A 17,773-nucleotide genomic window follows, 5' to 3' on the forward strand; every position below is an offset into this window, starting at 1 on the left:
TGTTTCTTCCACCATTATTAAAGCCTTGTTGAGGCTTTTGTTGATCCTTCCATGAGAGATTTGGGTGATTTCTCCATGAGGGGTTATAGGTGTTTCCATAAGGTTCACCCATGTAATTCACCTCTACTATTGCAGGATTTTCAGGATCATAAGCTTCTTCTTCAGAAGATGCCTCTTGAGTACTGTTGGATACAGCTTCTACTATTCACCTCTACTATTGCTGAGTCAATATTTTATTCTGAGCCAGTATGGCATTCAGAGTATCAATTTCAAGAACTCCCTTCTTCATAGGCGTCCCATTACTCATAGGATTCCTCTCAGAAGTGTACATGAACTGGTTATTAGCAACCATGTCAATGAGTTCTTGAGCTTCTGCAGGCGTTTTCTTTAGGTGAATGGATCCACCTACAGAAGTATCCAATGACATTTTAGCCAATTCAGACAGACCATCATAGAATATATCCAGGATGGTCCATTCTGAAAGCATGTCAGAAGGACATTTTTTGGTCAGTCCTTTATATCTCTCCCAAGCTTCATAGAGGGATTCACCTTCTTTCTGTCTGAAGGTCTGAACATCCACTCTAAGCTTACTCAGCTTTTGAGGAGGAAAGAACTTGGCTAAGAAAGCCTTGACTAGTTTATCCCAAGAGTTCAGGCTATCCTTAGGTTGAGAGTCCAACCATACTCTAGCTCTGTCTCTTACAGCAAAAGGGAAAAACATGAGCCTGTAGACTTTAGGATCTACTCCAGTAGTCTTAACAGTATCACAGATCTGCAAGAATTTAGTTAAGAACTGAAAAGGATCTTCAGATGGAAGTCCATGAAACTTGCAGTTCTGCTGCATCAGAGAAACTGAGGTTTAAGCTCAAAATTGTTTGCTCCAATGGCAGGAATGGAGATGCTTCTTCCATGTAAATTGGAATTAGGTGCAGTAAAGTCACCAAGCATCCTCCTTGCATTATTATTATTTTCGGCTGCCATCTCCTCTTCTTGTTCGAAAAATTTCTGAAAGGTGCTTGCTGGATTGTTGTAATTTAGCTTTTCTTAGTTTCCTCTTCAGAGTCCTTTCAGGTTCTGGATCTGCTTCAACAAGAATGTTCTTGTCCTTGCTCCTACTCATATGAAAAAGAGGGACAGAAAAATAATAATAATGGGGTTCCTTTTTACCACAATATAGAGGTCCCTGTGTGAGTAGAAGAAAAGAAGAAGAAAAAAATTCGAACACAGATGGAAGAGGGGGTTTGAATTTGGGTGAGATGAAGTGTTAGTAGATGAATAAATAAATAGAAGGAGATAAGAGAGAGAGAGAGAGAATTTTCGAAAATAATTTTTGAAAAAGAGTTAGTGATTTTCGAAAATAGTTTTTGAAAAAAGTTAGTAATTTTCGAGAATTAAAATCAAAAATTAAAATAATTAGTTAATTAAAAAGAAATTTTAAAAAGAGGGAAGATATTTTCGAAAATTAGAGAGAGAGGGAGTTAGTTATGTAGTTTTGAAAAAGATAAGAAACAAACAAAAAGTTAGTTAGTTAGTTGAAACAAATTTGAAAATCAATTTTGAAAAGATAAGAAGATAAGAAGTTAGAAAGGATATTTTAAAATCAAATTTTGAAAGAGATAAGATAAAGAGATATTTTTGAAAAGATATGATTGAAATTAGTTTTGAAAAAGATTTGATTTTTAAAATCACAATTAATGACTTGATTCATAAGAAATCACAAGATATGATTCTAGAACTCAAAGTTTGAATCTTTCTTAACAAGCAAGTAACAAACTTGAAATTTTTGAATCAAAGCCTTAATTGATGATGTTATTTTCGAAAATTAGGAGATAAAGATAAGAAAAATATTTTTGAAAAATATTTTTTTAAATTTTCGAAAATAAATAAGAAAAATGAAAAAGATTTGATTTTTGAAAAAGATTTTGAAAAAGATAAGATTTTTAAATTGAAAAATTGATTTGACTCATAAAAACAACTAGATTTTAAAAAGTTTTGAAAAAGTCAACTCAAATTTTCGAAATTTATGAGTGAAAAAGGGAAAGATATTTTTTTTATTTTTGAATTTTTAATGATGAGAGGGAAAAACATGAAAAAGACTCAATGCATGAAAATTTTGGATCAAAACAATGAATGCATGCAAGAATGCTATGAATGTCAAGATGAACACCAAGAACACTTTGAATGTCAAGATGAACATCAAGAACTTATTTTTGAAAAATTTTTAATGCAAAGAAAACTTGCAAGACACCAAACTTAAAAATTTTTCATGTATAGACACTATGAATGCAAGAATGCATATGAAAAACAAGAAAAGACACAAAACATGAAAACATCAAGATCAAACAAGAAGACTTACCAAGAACAACTTGAAGATCATGAAGAACACTATGAATGCATGAATTTTTCGAAAAATGCAAGATGAATATGCAATTGACACCAACTTTCAACTTGACTCAAGACTCAAACAAGAAACATGAAATATTTTTGATTTTTATGATTTTTTTTTATTTTTTTTATATTTTTCGAAAATTATTTAGAAAAAGAAAAATAAGGATTCCAAAATTTTTAATATTAATTCCAGGAATCTTGTATTCTTAGTCTAAAGCTCCAATCCGAGGGTTAGGCATGGCTTAATAGCCAGCCAAGCTTTAGTATGTAACTCAGACATGCCACGGATGACATTCCAATTAACTTGTCTCTATGCTGATGGTTGGAAGCCCCTATCCAAAAGAATTAGACATGGCTTTACAGCCAGCCAGGCTTCAACATGCTTCATGAAACTCTAGAATTCATTCTTAAAAATTCTGAAGAAAAATATATTTTTGAAAAGATTTATTTATTTATTTTTTCGAAAACATATGAGAAATTTTTGAAAGGTTTTTGAAAAAATTTTTGAAAATAAAACAAAAAGAAAATTACCTAATCTGAGCAACAAGATAAACAGTCAGTTGTTCAAACTCGAACAATCCCCGAGAAGGTGCCAAAAACTTGGTGCACGAAATTGTGATCTCAGGAAACGGCGCCAGAAACTCTGTACGCACGTCTTAATAAATCATTTTTCATTCACAACTTCGATACAACTAACCAGCATGTGCACTGGGTCGTCCAAGTAATAAACCTTACGTGAGTAAGGGTCGATCCCACGGAGATTGTTGGTATGAAGCAAGCTATTGTCACCTTGTAAATCTCAGTCAGGCGAATATCAAATAGTTATGGAGTTTTCGAATAATAATAATAAATAAACAGAAAATAAAGATAGAAATACTTATGTATATCATTGGTGAGAATTTCAAATAAGCGTATAGGATGCATTCGTTCCTCTGAACCTCTGCTTTCCTGCTGTCTTCATCCAATCAATCTTACTCCTTTCCATGGCTGGCTTTATGTAAGGACATCACCGTTGTCAATGGCTACTTTTTATCCTCTTTGGAAAATGGTCCGATGCGCTGTCACTGCATGGCTAATCGTCTGGAGGCATCACCCTTGTCAATAGCTGCATCCCATCCTCTTATGAAAATGGTCCAAATGCTCTGTCATAGCACGGCTAATCATCTGAGGTTCTCGATCATACTGGAATAAGATTCACCCTCCTTTTGCGTCTGTCACTACGCCCAGCACTCGCGAGTTTGAAGTTCGTCACAGTCATTCAATCCCAGAGTCCTACTCGGAATACCACAGACAAGGTTTAGAATTTCCGGACTCTCATGAATGCCACCATCAATCTAGCTTATACCACGAAGATTCTGATTAAGAGATCCAAGAGATACTCATTCAATCTAAGGTGGAACAGAAGTGGTTGTCAGGCACGTGTTCGTGGGGGAATGATGATGATTGTCACGTTCATCACATTCAGGTTGAAGTGCAAATGAATATCTTAGAAGTGGAATAAGTTGAATTGAATAGAAAAACAATAGTACTTTGCATTAATCTTTGAGGAACAGCAGAGCTCCACACCTTAATCTATAGAGTGCAGAAACTCTACCGTATGAAAATACATAAGTGATAATGGTTCAGGCATGGCCGAATGGCCAGCCCCCATGAAAGTCTAAGATAGCATAAAATTGATCAAAGATGTCTAATACAATAGTAAAAAGTCGTATTTATAATAAACTAGTTACTAGGGTTTACAGAAGTAAGTAATTGATGCATAAATCCACTTCCGGGGCCCACTTGGTGTGTGCTTGGGCTGAGCTTGAATGTTACACGTGTAGAGGTCAATCTTGGAGTTGAACGCCAGTTTGTAACGTATTTCTGGCGTTCAACTCTGGCTTGTGACGTGTTTCTGGCGTTTAACTCCAGACAGCAGCATAGAACTGGCGTTCAACGCCCTTTTACGTCGTCTAAACTCGACCAAAGTATGGACTATTATATATTTCTGAAAATCCCTAGATGTCTAATTTCCAACTCAATTGGAAGCGCGCCATTTTGAGTTCTGTAGCTCCAGAAAATCCACTTTGAGTACAGGGATGTCAGAATCCAACAGCATCAGCAGTCCTTCTTCAACCTCTGAATCTGATTTTTGCTCAAGTCCCTCAATTTCAGCCAGAAAATACCTGAAATCACAGAAAAATACACAAACTCATAGTAAAGTCCAGAAATGTGAATTTATCATAAAAACTAATGAAAACATCCCTAAAAGTAACCAGATTCTACTAAAAACATACTAAAAACAGTGCCAAAAAGCGTATAAATTATCCGCTCATCAGGTACCAAAGCCTGGCACCCGAATCTGCCTTCTCAGCTGTCTCTTGAATCCCCTCAGCTATGAGTTCATGCACATTGATTTCTCCACCCTGTACTAGGCAATGTACCATAGTCGCTCGATTAATATTGACCTCTGAATTATTTTCAGCTGGGAGGATGGACCTCCTTACGAGTTCAAACCACCCTTTGGCTTCCGGGCTAAGGTCTTCCCTCTTGCTAAACCGGGGTCTTCCATCTGCATACCTCTCCCAATCAGCTGCTATGACACAGATGTCAGTCACGATTTCTGTGAGCTCATCATTGTCAGGGCTCTTACTTATCCTTGCATGATAACTGAGCTCATCAAAATGTGGTGATTTCAAGTGAAGAGTTCTTGTTATATCATTTGGGCTGAAGTCTACCTCCTTTCCTCTTACATAGCTTTTAAATGTTGGGGCCCTGGTTTTATCTTCTCTAACCACATTTGCATAGAACTCTTTGATGAGGTTTGCATTGATCTTCCCCTCTGGATTAGTGAGCCTTTGCCACCCTCTTTGTTCAATTTTCTCCCCAATCTGTGGCCACTCGTCCTCATTGATTTGGAAGGTTAACTCAGGCAGTATCTTCTTGATCTTGATCCTTTCAAATTCTTGTTCATGGAAGGCAGTTTTGAATCTCTTCTCATCGAAAGGAATGTTCTCCATTGGTTCCTTCCTCTTTTGCCTCTTGGAGCTTGATGATGCCATGAATTTGAGTTGTTGTGTGAGGGGATTGGAAGGTAAGGATAGATGAGGAATTTGGTTGGTTAAGACGAGGTGTGATGAAGGGGTTTTGGATGCCGAAAGTGTGAAGTATGGAGAGTGAGAATTTGAATGTGAGGGTTAAGTATGCACTAGGACTCATTTATATAAGGAGATTATGAGTGAGTGGAGGGTGTGGATTGATGGAATGGTTGCTTGATGGACGGTTGGGGTTGTGCATGGAGAAAGGATAAGGATCATCACTTTATGAAGGTTATTGGTTCGGTCTCCAAGGGTCTCCTTTTTTCAATGTTGCATGGCAACAATTTCCAATGCATTCCTTCTTGAGACAAGGGTGTAGTTTCTCTTCATGGAGTGGCCGAACCTTTTTCATTTAATTGTCCAATCAATCCCCTTCAATGCTCCTCTCCTTTTCCCTATAAAATTAAGAAAAATTAATATCATAAAAATTCAAAATTAACGGCTAGAATAATAAAGAAAAAGGATTGGATTGTTTATTCATAAACACCAACTAACTAACTAACTGTGTATCCTTATATGCATATTCGTAGCACCTTGGGGTGACACCAAACTTAGTTTGGAGCACTGTGATAAAAAGTTTTGTTCAAAGCTCCAAGACTAGCATGCTCTGAGTTGCATCCATGCTTTCTTGGCATGCTTTGAACACCAAACTTGTTCTTCACTATATACTGCATAATAAGGATTTCACCAAGTGTTTGTCGAGTTCGGGTTGGAATTCATGAATATTGACTTATTCACTATTAAAAACATATAAAACATGGGTTGCCTCCCATGAAGCGCTTCTTTAGCGCCACTAGCTTGACGTTTCTCCTTCATCAGGGAGGTTGATAATGCTTCAAGTCCTCCCCTCTTGCCTTGGACTTATATCCATTGGTTGTATCAATGATCTCTACATGTTCCAAGTAGAGAACTCTGTTGATAGTGAAGACCTTAGGTAACTGAGATGGTACAGTGGGGAGATCAGGGGGGATATCTGGGAAGTAAGCTGAGATCACTTTATCCCCTAGAGAGAAGTCCTCGGTAGGGATCTTCTTATTCCTCCACCTCCTTGGTACCTTCTTCTTTGTTCCTTTTGATGTTGCCTTGCTCTTTGTGACTTCTTCTTCAAAGGGAATTTTGTTGTTGTCTTCACATGTCTCTGGTGGTTTAGGTTCCTCCAGCTTTTCCTTGAGCTGTGACAACTGCTTATTTCCTTGTTCATCAAGCAAGGGCTTTCCCAGATGGGCTGGTTGTGCTTCAGTGCTTGCTTCTTCTTTCAGTATCTCATTATAATCTTTGCTTGGTTCTTTGTTCTCTTGGTCTGCTTCTTGTGAGAGTCTGAAGACATTAAAGCTGAGTCGTTCATCATGGATCCTCAATATTAGCTCCCCTCGCTTGACATCTATGAGTGCTCTGGCTGTAGCTAGGAATGGTCTTCCCAATATGATTGGGTGGGTGTGACTCTCTTCCATGTCCAGGATGACAAAGTCTGTGGGAAGAAAGTATTTCCCAACCTTTACCAACACATTTTCCACCACTCCTATTGTTTGTTTTTGAGTTTTGTCTGCTAGCCTGATGACTACATCTGTGGGCATTATCTCATTTATCTGCAGCCTCTTCACCAGGGATAAGGGCATTAAGTTGATGCTTGCTCCCAAATCACAGAGTGCTCTATCAAACATTGTTTCTTCTATGGCACAGGGGATGTGAAAACTCCCTGGGTCCTTTCTTTTTGTAGGCAACTCTGGTTGAATGAGGGCGCTGCACTCCTTGTTCATTTCTATAGTTTGGCCTCCTTTGAGTGAGCTTTTCCTGGGAAGCAGTTCCTTCATATACTTGATATATGCAGGCATTTGTTGGATGGTCTTGATGAATGGTATGTTGACATGCAGAGATGCAAACAAGTCAAGAAATCTTGAGTATATTCTCTTCTTAACAGCACCATTGAGTCGTTGGGGAAAGGGTGCATAAAGTCTCAGCAGCTCCTGTTGTGAAAGTTCTGGTTCTTGGTGATCTTTTTCCTCTTTCTCTGTTGAGGTATCTCTAGGTTGTTCTGCCGACTTGTTTGGCTTGTCCTCAGTCTCCTTATCACTTATAGTGACCATCTTGCAATCTTCCCATCTTACTTTCTTTGTTTCACCTCTCGGATTCTTCTCTGTGTCACTTGGGAATCTGCTAAGAGAGATACCCCACTTGGGATTCCAACCTCTTGATTGTGTCTCCCTGGTTCTTGAAATTGGCTTGCACTTCCTCCTTGAATGCCTTGTTGTCTTAAATCTCTTTGCCTATGCCTTCAAGTAGATTCTCAATCCTTGAGAGTCTATCATCAAATAATGGTAGATTGGGATTAGAGGTAGAAGGATGAGGAGGGTTATTTTGGCCTTGGTAAAGGTTTTGAGAGGGTTGGTTATGTGGGTGCTGATATGGTCTAGATGTGAAATGTTGGTGGGCTGCATTATTGTTGGGATTTGAACGTCTTTGATCTAGGCCTTGGTCTTGTTGATTTCCCCACCCAAAGTTTGGGTGATTCCTCCATCCAGGGTTATAGGTCTTAGAGTATGGATCATGGTTTTGCCTAGGTGAATTTCCAATGTAGTTGGCTTGCTCCTGACTACCCTCTGCTTCTTCATTCACTCCTTCTTGGGTTGTTGATGAAGTAGTGATTGCTGCTACTTGGTTCCTCTTCATCTTCATGGTGAGGTCAGCCAGCTGCTGGGTAATGAGCTTGTTCTGAGCCAGTAGAGCATCTACATTATTTAGCTCCATCACTCCTCTCGTGTTCCCTCTTTCGGAAGCATAGAAGTAGTCATTCTCTGCTATAATTTCAATGACATCTATGGCCTCCTCAATGGTCTTTTTCTTGTTCAAAGATCCTCCGGATGAATGGTCTACGGCCTTCTTTGACTCATAAGAGAGCCCTTCATATAAAATGTGCAGCTGCACCCATTCATTGAACATATCTGGGGGGCACCTCCTTGTTAGGTCTTTAAACCTCTCCCATGCTTCATACAGAGTCTCACCATCTTGTTGCCTGAAAGTTTGGACCTCAGCTCCCAGCCTATTGATTCATTGAGGAGGGTAGAATCTTGCTAAGAATTTGTTCACCACATCTTTCCAAGTTGTCAAGCTTTCCTTTGGGAAAGACTCCAGCCACTTGGCTGCCTTATCCTTGAGTGAGAATGGAAATAAGAGCAGTCTATAGGCATCAGAATGAACACCATTAGACTTCACTGTGTCACATATTCTCAGGAAGGTGGTTAGATGTTGATTGGGGTCTTCTTGGACACCTCCTCCGAACGAACAGTTGTTCTGAACAAGGGTGATGAGCTGTGGTTTTAGTTCAAAATTATTGGCATGGATGGTTGGCTTTTGAATGCTACTTCCACAGTTTCCTGGGTTTGGATTGATGTAAGAGCCTAAAACTCTTCTATCCTCCCCAGCATCATTTGCTCGACCTCCTCCGCCATGGTTGTGAGCCTCTTCTTCATGATGGTTTTCCATGTTTTCTTCCATGTTTGGTTCAAAGTATTCCTCCTCTTCCTCGGCACCAACCACTCTTTTTCCTCTTGCTTCCCTCCTTAATCTAAAGAAGGTCCTCTCAGGTTCAGAATCAAAGGAAGTTGAAGCCCCGCTTCTTCTCCCTGTCATACAACCAACAAAGCACAAGCAAGAAAAATAGATGCAGAAAGTATTTCTGTCAAAATGACTGTTAGTATGAGTGATGCAATATATCAAACAGTTAGTGGGTTAGTGAAATGAATGGTAAATAACTAAAAACGAAAAAGTAGGAGGAAGAGAAGAAATTAACTAAAACTGAAAGTAAATTACTCAAACAGAAAATTAAATCAAACAAAAATAAAATGCTCAATCTAGTTACCCTCCAATTTAATCATTGTTGATGCACAATCAATCCCCGGCAACGGCGCCATAAACTTGATACTCGTGGAAACTTGTCTCATAACAAATTTCCTTCGGCAAGTGTACCGAATTTGTCGTCAAGTAAAAACTCACAATAGAGTGAGGTCGAATCCCACAGGGATTAATTGATCAAGCAACTTTAATTAGAGGAATGTTCTAGTTGAGCGAATCAGAATTTGAGTTGAGAATTGCAGAAAATTAAATGGCAGAAAATTAAATAATAGAAAAGTAAATGCTAGAAATAAAGAGCTGAATGTAGATGACGGAAAGTAAATTGCAGAATCTTAAATAGGAATGGGGTAATTGCTCATAAAAGTAAATGACAGAAATTAAAGAGAATGGGTAAGATCAGAAATGGGGAGTTCATTGGGCTCAAGAGATGTTGCATTCTCCGGATCAATTTTATTTTCATCTCTTCCTCAATCAATGCACTCATTGATCTCCTTGGCAATCTTAAGTGATCGAATTACAATTCCTTGTAATTCAATCTCTCAAATCTTGATCAATAGCCAATTTCTTGGTCAATTGCTCATGAGAAGAGATGAAGTATGGTCACTGATTATACCACATGCATTTCCCAAATCAAATATTGAGAGGATTATAGTCACATATCCATCCAAACCCAATTTGGTCCAGCATGAGAAAGCATTTCTAGCATGATCTCTTCATTCCTCTTTCAAGGTTCAGAAGAGATCCAAGTTTGAATAGCTTCTTTTCCAAGATAACTACCCAATTGGATGAAGATCGAAAGCTTTCAAGTTAAATCAAGAGAAAAGATAGAAGAAGAATAATGAAAACTAGTATTGATCCATCAAATTACAACAGAGCTCCCTAACCCAATGAAAGGGGTTTAGTTGTTCATAGCTCTGGAAAATGAAAACAAAGATGGAGAATACATGATGAAACTAGAAGTGCAGAGAAAGTAAAATATAGAGAGTAGTTCTATGCCAAGAGGCTCCCTATAATTTCCAACTCCCAAAATAATTCAAAGCTACTCCTATATATACTACTCTTCTGATATTCTAGTTGGCTCTTCAAGTCTTGGGTATGGGCCTTTGGATCTTGAGTTTGAAGCAGTTATCTTCTTCATTGGGCTTGGCTTTACTTGCAGAGAGAAAGTGTGAAGTGGGCAGAGACTTTAGCTCAGGACGTTAGTGGTGTTAACCTTCAGTGAAAATATGGGTTCGAAAACGTTAGTGACAATCACCTTTTTCACTGACGTTCCTCACCCAAGTAAGAGCCACGTTAACCTCAACGTTAGTGGCACAAACGTTGCCACTAACGTTGCCTCTTTGTCCTTCGCACACGTTATTGGGACTTACCTTTCCCAATAACATTGAGAAGCCTCCTCCTTCCCTACGTTAGAGTCCACGTTAACTTAGTTAACGTGGCTCCTTAACGTAGGCTTGCCAACCTTCGAGAACGTTAGTGACACTTACCTTTGTCACTAACGTTCCAATGTGCCCCTAGCTCCCACGTTAGAGTCCACGTTAACTAGGTTAACGTGGCCTTTAACGTGGCTGTGCTAGCCATCTCCAATGTTAGTGACAAAGGTGAATGTCACTAACGTTGGCTCATCATCTCTCCTCCTCACGTTAGCTTCCACGTTAACTAAGTTAACGTGGGAGTTAACGTGGTTCATTGTGGCTTGTGTGGGCTCCTTCCAACGTTAGTGACAATGTTAGGTGTCACTAATGTTGGCGATCACCTTCCTTCTTCACGTTAGCTTCCATGTTAACTAGGTTAACGTGGGAGTTAACGTGGCTTATTGGGGCTTGTGTGGGTTAATCCCAACGTTAGTGACAATGTTTGGTGTCACTAACGTTGTCGATCACCTACTTTCTTCACGTTAGCTTCCACGTTAACCTAGTTAATGTGGAAGTTAACGTAGCTTATTGTGACTTGGCCAACGTTAGTGACAAGGTTGAATGTCACTAACGTTGGCTTCCCCTTTACTTCTTAATGTTAGAGGCCACGTTAACTAAGTTAACGTGGCTCTTAACGTGGCCACTTATGAGCTTGGTCCAACGTTAGTGACAAAGGTAAGTGTCACTAACGTTGGCTCCATTTCCTTTCCTCCACGTTAGAGTTCACGTTAACTTAGTTAACATGACTCTTAACGTGGGCAATGATGGCTTCGAGAGCGTTATTGGCAATTACTTTTCTCATTAACTTTGCAAGTTACTCTCATTCCACATTAGGAGTTACGTTAATTAGATTAACGTGGTTCTTCCTTGCTTCCTTTGTTCTGAAATCAAGCAATAGAGTGCATCAAAGTTCTAGTCCAAGTCATGGGAAATACAACATCCAATTTGTCATTAAATTCGTGCAAAATCCTCATGAAATCATGTAAAGTGCACAATGTATGCTTGAATCAAGATGTAAGTGAATATCTACCCAAAACTAGCTTATTTTCTAAGGAAATGCATGAAACTACCCTAAAAACAGTAAAGAAAAGGTCAGTGAAACTGGCCAAAATACCCTGGCATCATAATGTGGTTATAGAACAAAAAGGTATTTAAAAAGCTCAAGGGGACTAACAAGGGTGATGTAAAAAGGTAGGCTAATTTGGGATAAGTGAAGAAAAATTAAAATGATGGCCTCAATCATCTCTTGGTATGTATCTATACTCTATAATTGGACATATAGATTAAAACAAAGTAAAGAACATCAGAATAAAAAAAGAAGGGCAAAACACACAGGAATGAAATTTATGGTTTGAATGTAACCATACAATTAAGCTCAAAAACTCACAGGCTGTGTGTTTTCTAGCTCAAACATCATATATCAGTTATACATGTCATACAAGTAAAAATTAAGAGTTTCCATTATTCTCAATATAAATCTTTAGGGTGGCCCTTAAAATCTTAGTGTTGTTCCTTGATGAAATGTTGTTAACTAACTAACATGTAATGCTATATATACAAGGTGTGTGGATTGTTTTAATTTACTAAGATTTCTAGTTTACTCCTTTTATTTTCAATTAAATCAAACTATCATATGCTAAAAGGGTAAACTATACTAATGAATCCATATATTCTATAACTAATAAGTTTAGAATTGCAAACTAAACTAAATGGCTAAAATATGAACTAAAGTGCAAAATGCAGAAATAAAGTAAAAATATAGCAATAGAACAATGTATAAGTACTGAAAAATAAAAATAAAAATAAAAATACAGGAAAATAAACAAAATAAGATAAAAGAGTCTGTAGTGGTTCACCAAAAAGATACGCCAGGGATGGCGACCTCCCCACACTTAAAATAAAGCATCGTCCTCGATGCTCACTCAAGCTGGGTGTGAAGGAGTGTCATCACCGGAAGGATGGGTGGTAGACGAAATTGTGATCCTCAAAGTTAGTCTCTTTGTATTTGTATGAAATCAAAAATACCCCAAAGAGATCATGGTGTAATGAATTGGGATCTTAATAATCCCTGGTAATGGCACGTGTGATCACAACTCCGTTCAACTAACCAGCAAGTGTACTGGGTCGTCCAAGTAATAAACCTTACGTGAGTAAGGGTCGAATCCACAGAGATTGTTGGTATGAAGCAAGCTATGGTCACCTTGTAAATCTCAGTCAGGCGGATTTAAACATGATATTTTATTAGATTAAAATAAACAATAAAAGGGATAGAGATACTTATGCAGATTCATTGGCAGGGATTTCAGATAAGCGAATGGAGATGCTTTTCGTTCCTCTGAACCTCTGCTTTCCTGCTATCTTCATCCAATCAGTCTTACTCCTTTCCATGGCTGGCTGTATGCAAGGGCATCACCGTTGTCAGTGGCTACATCCCCTCCTCTCAGTGAATCATATGCTCACGCACCCTGTCACGGCATGGCTATTCATCTGTCGGTTCTCGATCATGCTGGAATAGGATTCACCCTCCTTTTGCGTCTGTCACTAACGCCCAACACTCGCGAGTTTGAAGCTCGTCACAGTCATTCAATCATTGAATCCTACTCAGAATACCACAGACAAGGTTTAGACCTTCCGGATTCTCTTGAATGCCGCCATCATTCTAGCTTACGCCACGAAGATTCTGGTTAGGAGATCTAAGAGATACTCATTCTAGCTTAATTCATGTAGAACGGAAGTGTTTGTCAAGCACGCGTTCATAAGGGAGAAGGATGATGAGCGTCGCACATAATCATCACCTTCATCACGTTCTTGGGTGTGAATGGATATCTTAGAAGCGAAATAAGAAGAATTGAATAGAAAACAGTAGTACTTTGCATTAATCTTTGAGGAACAGCAAAGCTCCACACCTTAATCTATGGAGTGTAGAAACTCTACCGTTTGAAAATACATAAGTGAAGGTCCAGGCGTGGCCGAGATGGCCAGCCCCTCTGATCTAAGAACCAGGCGTCCAAAGATGCCTAATACAGTAGTAAAAGGTCCTATTTATAATAAACTAGTCACTAGGGTTTACATGAGTAAGTAATTGATGCATAAATCCACTTCCGGGGCCCACTTGGTGTGTGTTTGGGCTGAGCTTAAGTGTTCCACGTGCAGAGGCCATTTGTGGAGTTGAACGCCAGTTTCTGTGCCAGTTTGGGCGTTCAACTCTGGTTTTGGATCCTTTTCTGGCGCTGGACGCCAGATTTGGGCAGAAGGCTGGCGTTGAACGCCAGTTTACATCGTCAATTCTTGGCCAAAGTATGGACTATTATATATATCTGGAAAGGCCTGGATGTCTACTTTCCAACGCAATTGGAAGCGCGCCATTTCGAGTTCTGTAGCTCCAGAAAATCCACTTTGAGTGCAGGGAGGTCAGAATCCAACAGCATCAGCAGTCCTTTGTCAACCTCTGAATCTGATTTCTGCTCAAGTCCCTCAATTTCAGCCAGAAAATACCTGAAATCACAGAAAAACACACACACTCATAGTAAAGTCCAGAAATGTGAATTTAACACAAAATCTATTAAAAACATCCCTAAAAGTAACTAGATCCTACTAAAAACATACTAAAAACAATGTCAAAAAGCGTATAAATTATCCGCTCATCACAACACCAAACTTAAATTGTTGCTTGTCCCCAAGCAACTGAAAATCAAAATAGGATAAAAAGAATAGAATATACTATAAATTCCAAACTATCAATGAAACAGAGCTTCAATCATATGAGCGGGACTTATAGCTTTTTGCCTCTTGAATAGTTTTGGCATCTCACTTTATCCATTGAGGTTCAGAATGATTGGCATCTATAGGAACTTCAGATTTCGAATAGTGTTATTGACTCTCTTAGTTCAGTATGATGATTCTTGAACACAGCTTCTTTATGAGTCTTGGCTGTGGCCCTAAGCACTTTGTTTTCCAGTATTACCACCGGATACATAAATGCCACAGACACATAATTGGGTGAACCTTTTCAGATTGTGACTCAGCTTTGCTAAAGTCCCCAATTAGAGGTGTCCAGGGTTCTTAAGCACACTCTTTTTTTTTGCTTTGGACCTTGACTTTAACCGCTCAGTCTCAAGTTTTCACTTGACACCTACACGCCACAAGCACATAGTTAGGGACAGCTTGGTTTAGCCGCTTAGACCAGGATTTTATTCCTTTAGGTCCTCCTATCCACTGATGCTCAAAAACTTGGGATCCTTTTTATTTGCCCTTGCCTTTTGGTTTTAAGGGTTATTGGCTTTTTCTGCTTGCTTTTTCTTTTTTCTTTCTATTTTTTTTTTCGCCTATTTTTTTCTCTCTTTTTTTTTTTTCTGCAAGCTTTGTTCTTTGCTGCTTTTTCTTGCTTCAAGAATCATTTTTATGACTTTTCAGATTATCAAATAACATGTCTCCTAGTCATCATTCTTTCAAGAGCCAACATATTTAACATTCTTAAACAATAACTTCAAAAGACATATGCACTGTTCAAGCATACATTCAGAAAACAAGAAGCATTGTCACCACATCAATATAATTAAGCTAAGTTCAAGGATAAATTCGAAACTCATGTACTTCTTGCTCTTTTGAATTAAAACATTTTTCATTTAAGAGAGGTGATGGATTCATAGGACATTCATAACTTTAAAACAAAGTTACTAACTACTAATGATCATGTAATGAAGACACAAACACAGATAAGCACATAACATAGAAAACGAAAAAAAATAGAAAAGGTAAGAACAAGGAATGAGTCCACCTTAGTGATGTCCTTGAGCTCTTCTATGTCTCTTCCTTGTCTTTGCTGCTCCTCCTTCATTGCTTTTAGATCTTCTCTGATTTCATGAAGGATGAAGGAGTGCTCTTGATGTTCCACCCTTAGTTGCTTCCAATAATTGTGTGGAAGAAAATGTATCCCCTGAGGTATCTCAGGGATCTCTTGATTTGTAGTCAAATGTTCTACCACTGAGCTATAGACCTTTGATGGAAGCTTTTGTCTTCCCTTTTCTCTTTCTAGAGGTTTCTCTGGCCTTAGGTGCCATCAATGGTTATGGAAAAAACAAAAAAGCTATGCTTTTACCACACCAAACTTAGAATGTTGCTCGCCCTCGAGCAAAAGAAGAAGGAATAGAAGAAGAAGAAGATATGGAGGAGATGGAGGGATGTGTGTATGGATGTGAGTGGTGGATGAAAAACAGAAGGGATTGTCATGAATGGAGAGATAGAGGGTGAGGTGGGTGGGGATCCTGTGGGATTCACAGATCCTGAGATGATCCTGTGGGTCCACAGATCCTGAGATGATCCTGTGGGGTCCACAGATCTTGAGGTGTCAAGGCATTTACATCCCTGCACCACTTTAGGCATGCAAATTGCCCTTGCACACAACTCTGGGCGTTCAGCGCCAGGTTGGTGCCCATTTTGGGCGTTCAACACCCATTTGCTGCCATTTCTGGTGTTGAACGCCAGAACCATGCTTGTTCTGGGCGTTCAGCGCCAGGATGCTCCCATTCTGGGCGTTCAGCGCCAGAACTATGCTCTGTTCTGGCGTTTGAACGCCAGACAGATGCTCCTCCAGGGTGTAATTTTTCTTCTGCTGTTTTTGATTCCGTTTTTGAATTTTTTGTTTATTTTGTGACTCCACATGATCATGAACCTAAGAAAACATGAAAAACAATAAAAATAAGAATTAGATAAACATTGGGTTGCCTCCCAACAAGCGCTTCTTTAATGTCAATAGCTTGACAGTGGGCTCTCATGGAGCCTCACAGATGTGCAGAGCTTTGTTGAGACTCTCCAACACCAAACTTAGAGTTTGGATATGGGAGTTCAACACCAAATTTAGAGTTTGGTTGTGGCCTCCCAACACCAAACTTAGAGTTTGACTGTGGGGGCTCTGGTTGACTCTGCTTTGAGAGAAGCTTTTTCTGCTTCCTCCCCATGGTTGCAGAGGGAGATCCTTGAGTTTTGAATACAAGGGAGTTCTCATTCCATTGAAGGACTATTTCACCTCTGTCAACATCAATCACAGCTCTTGCTGTGGCCAGGAAAGGTCTTCCTAGGATGACGGATTCATCCTCTTCCTTTCCAGTATCCAGGACTATGAAATCAGCAGGGATGTAAAGGCCCTCAACTTTTACCAATACATCTTCTACGTGTCCATAAGCCTGTCTTCTTGAGCTGTCTGCCATCTCTAGTGAGATTTTAGCAGCTTGCACCCCATAGATTCCCAGTTTCTCTATTACAGAGAGGGGCATGAGGTTTATTCCTGAACCAAGGTCACACAGAGCCTTAAAGATCATGGTGCCTATGGTACAAGGTATTATGAACTTTCCAGGATCCTGTCTCTTCTGAGGCAATGTCAGTTGATCCAGATCACTTAGTTCGTTGATAAACAAGGGAGGTTCAACTTCCCAAGTATCAATGCCAAACAATTTGGCATTCAGCTTCATGATTGCACCAAGAAACTTGGCAGTTTGCTCTTCAGTGACATCCTCATTCTCTTCAGAAGAGGAATACTCATCAAAGCTCATGAAGGGCATAAGGAGGTTCAATGGAATCTCTATGGTCTCTAGATGAGCCTCAGAGTCCTTTAGTTCCTCAGAGGGAAGCTCCTTATTGATCACTGGACGTCCCAGGAGGTCTTCCTCCTTGGGATTCACGTCCTCTACTTTCCTTATAGGTTCGGCCATGGCGCTTATGTCAATGGCCTTGCACTCTCCTTTTGGATTCTCTTCTGTACTGCTTGGGAGAGTACTAGGAGGGATTTCAGTGATCCTTTTACTCAGCTGGCCCACTTGTGCTTCCAGATTTCTAATGGAAGATCTTGTTTCATTCATGAAACTTACAGTGGCCTTAGATAGATCAGAGACTAGATTTGCTAAATTAGAAGCATTTTGCTCAGAGTTCTCTGTCTGTTGCTGAGTTGATGATGGAAAAGGCTTGCTATTGCTAAACCTGTTTCTTCCACCATTATTAAAGCCTTGTTGGGGCTTTTGATCCTTCCATGAGAAATTTGGATGATTTCTC

At 39.3% G+C, this 17,773-nt stretch overlaps 1 non-coding gene and 1 pseudogene across 1 annotated transcript; both read left to right on the forward strand.

Moving 5' to 3' along the window:
* Positions 1-481: 481 nt before the first annotated feature.
* Positions 482-589, forward strand: LOC112781998 (small nucleolar RNA R71). The gene has a single exon (XR_003192743.1). It is a non-coding gene; the product is annotated as a small nucleolar RNA R71 (small nucleolar RNA).
* Positions 590-8,402: 7,813 nt separating this feature from the next.
* Positions 8,403-8,504, forward strand: LOC112781668 (small nucleolar RNA R71; annotated as a pseudogene).
* Positions 8,505-17,773: the final 9,269 nt, after the last annotated feature.

This window comes from Arachis hypogaea, chromosome 19 (genome assembly GCF_003086295.3).
Source record: "Arachis hypogaea cultivar Tifrunner chromosome 19, arahy.Tifrunner.gnm2.J5K5, whole genome shotgun sequence".
NCBI classification, from domain to species: Eukaryota; Viridiplantae; Streptophyta; class Magnoliopsida; order Fabales; family Fabaceae; genus Arachis; species Arachis hypogaea.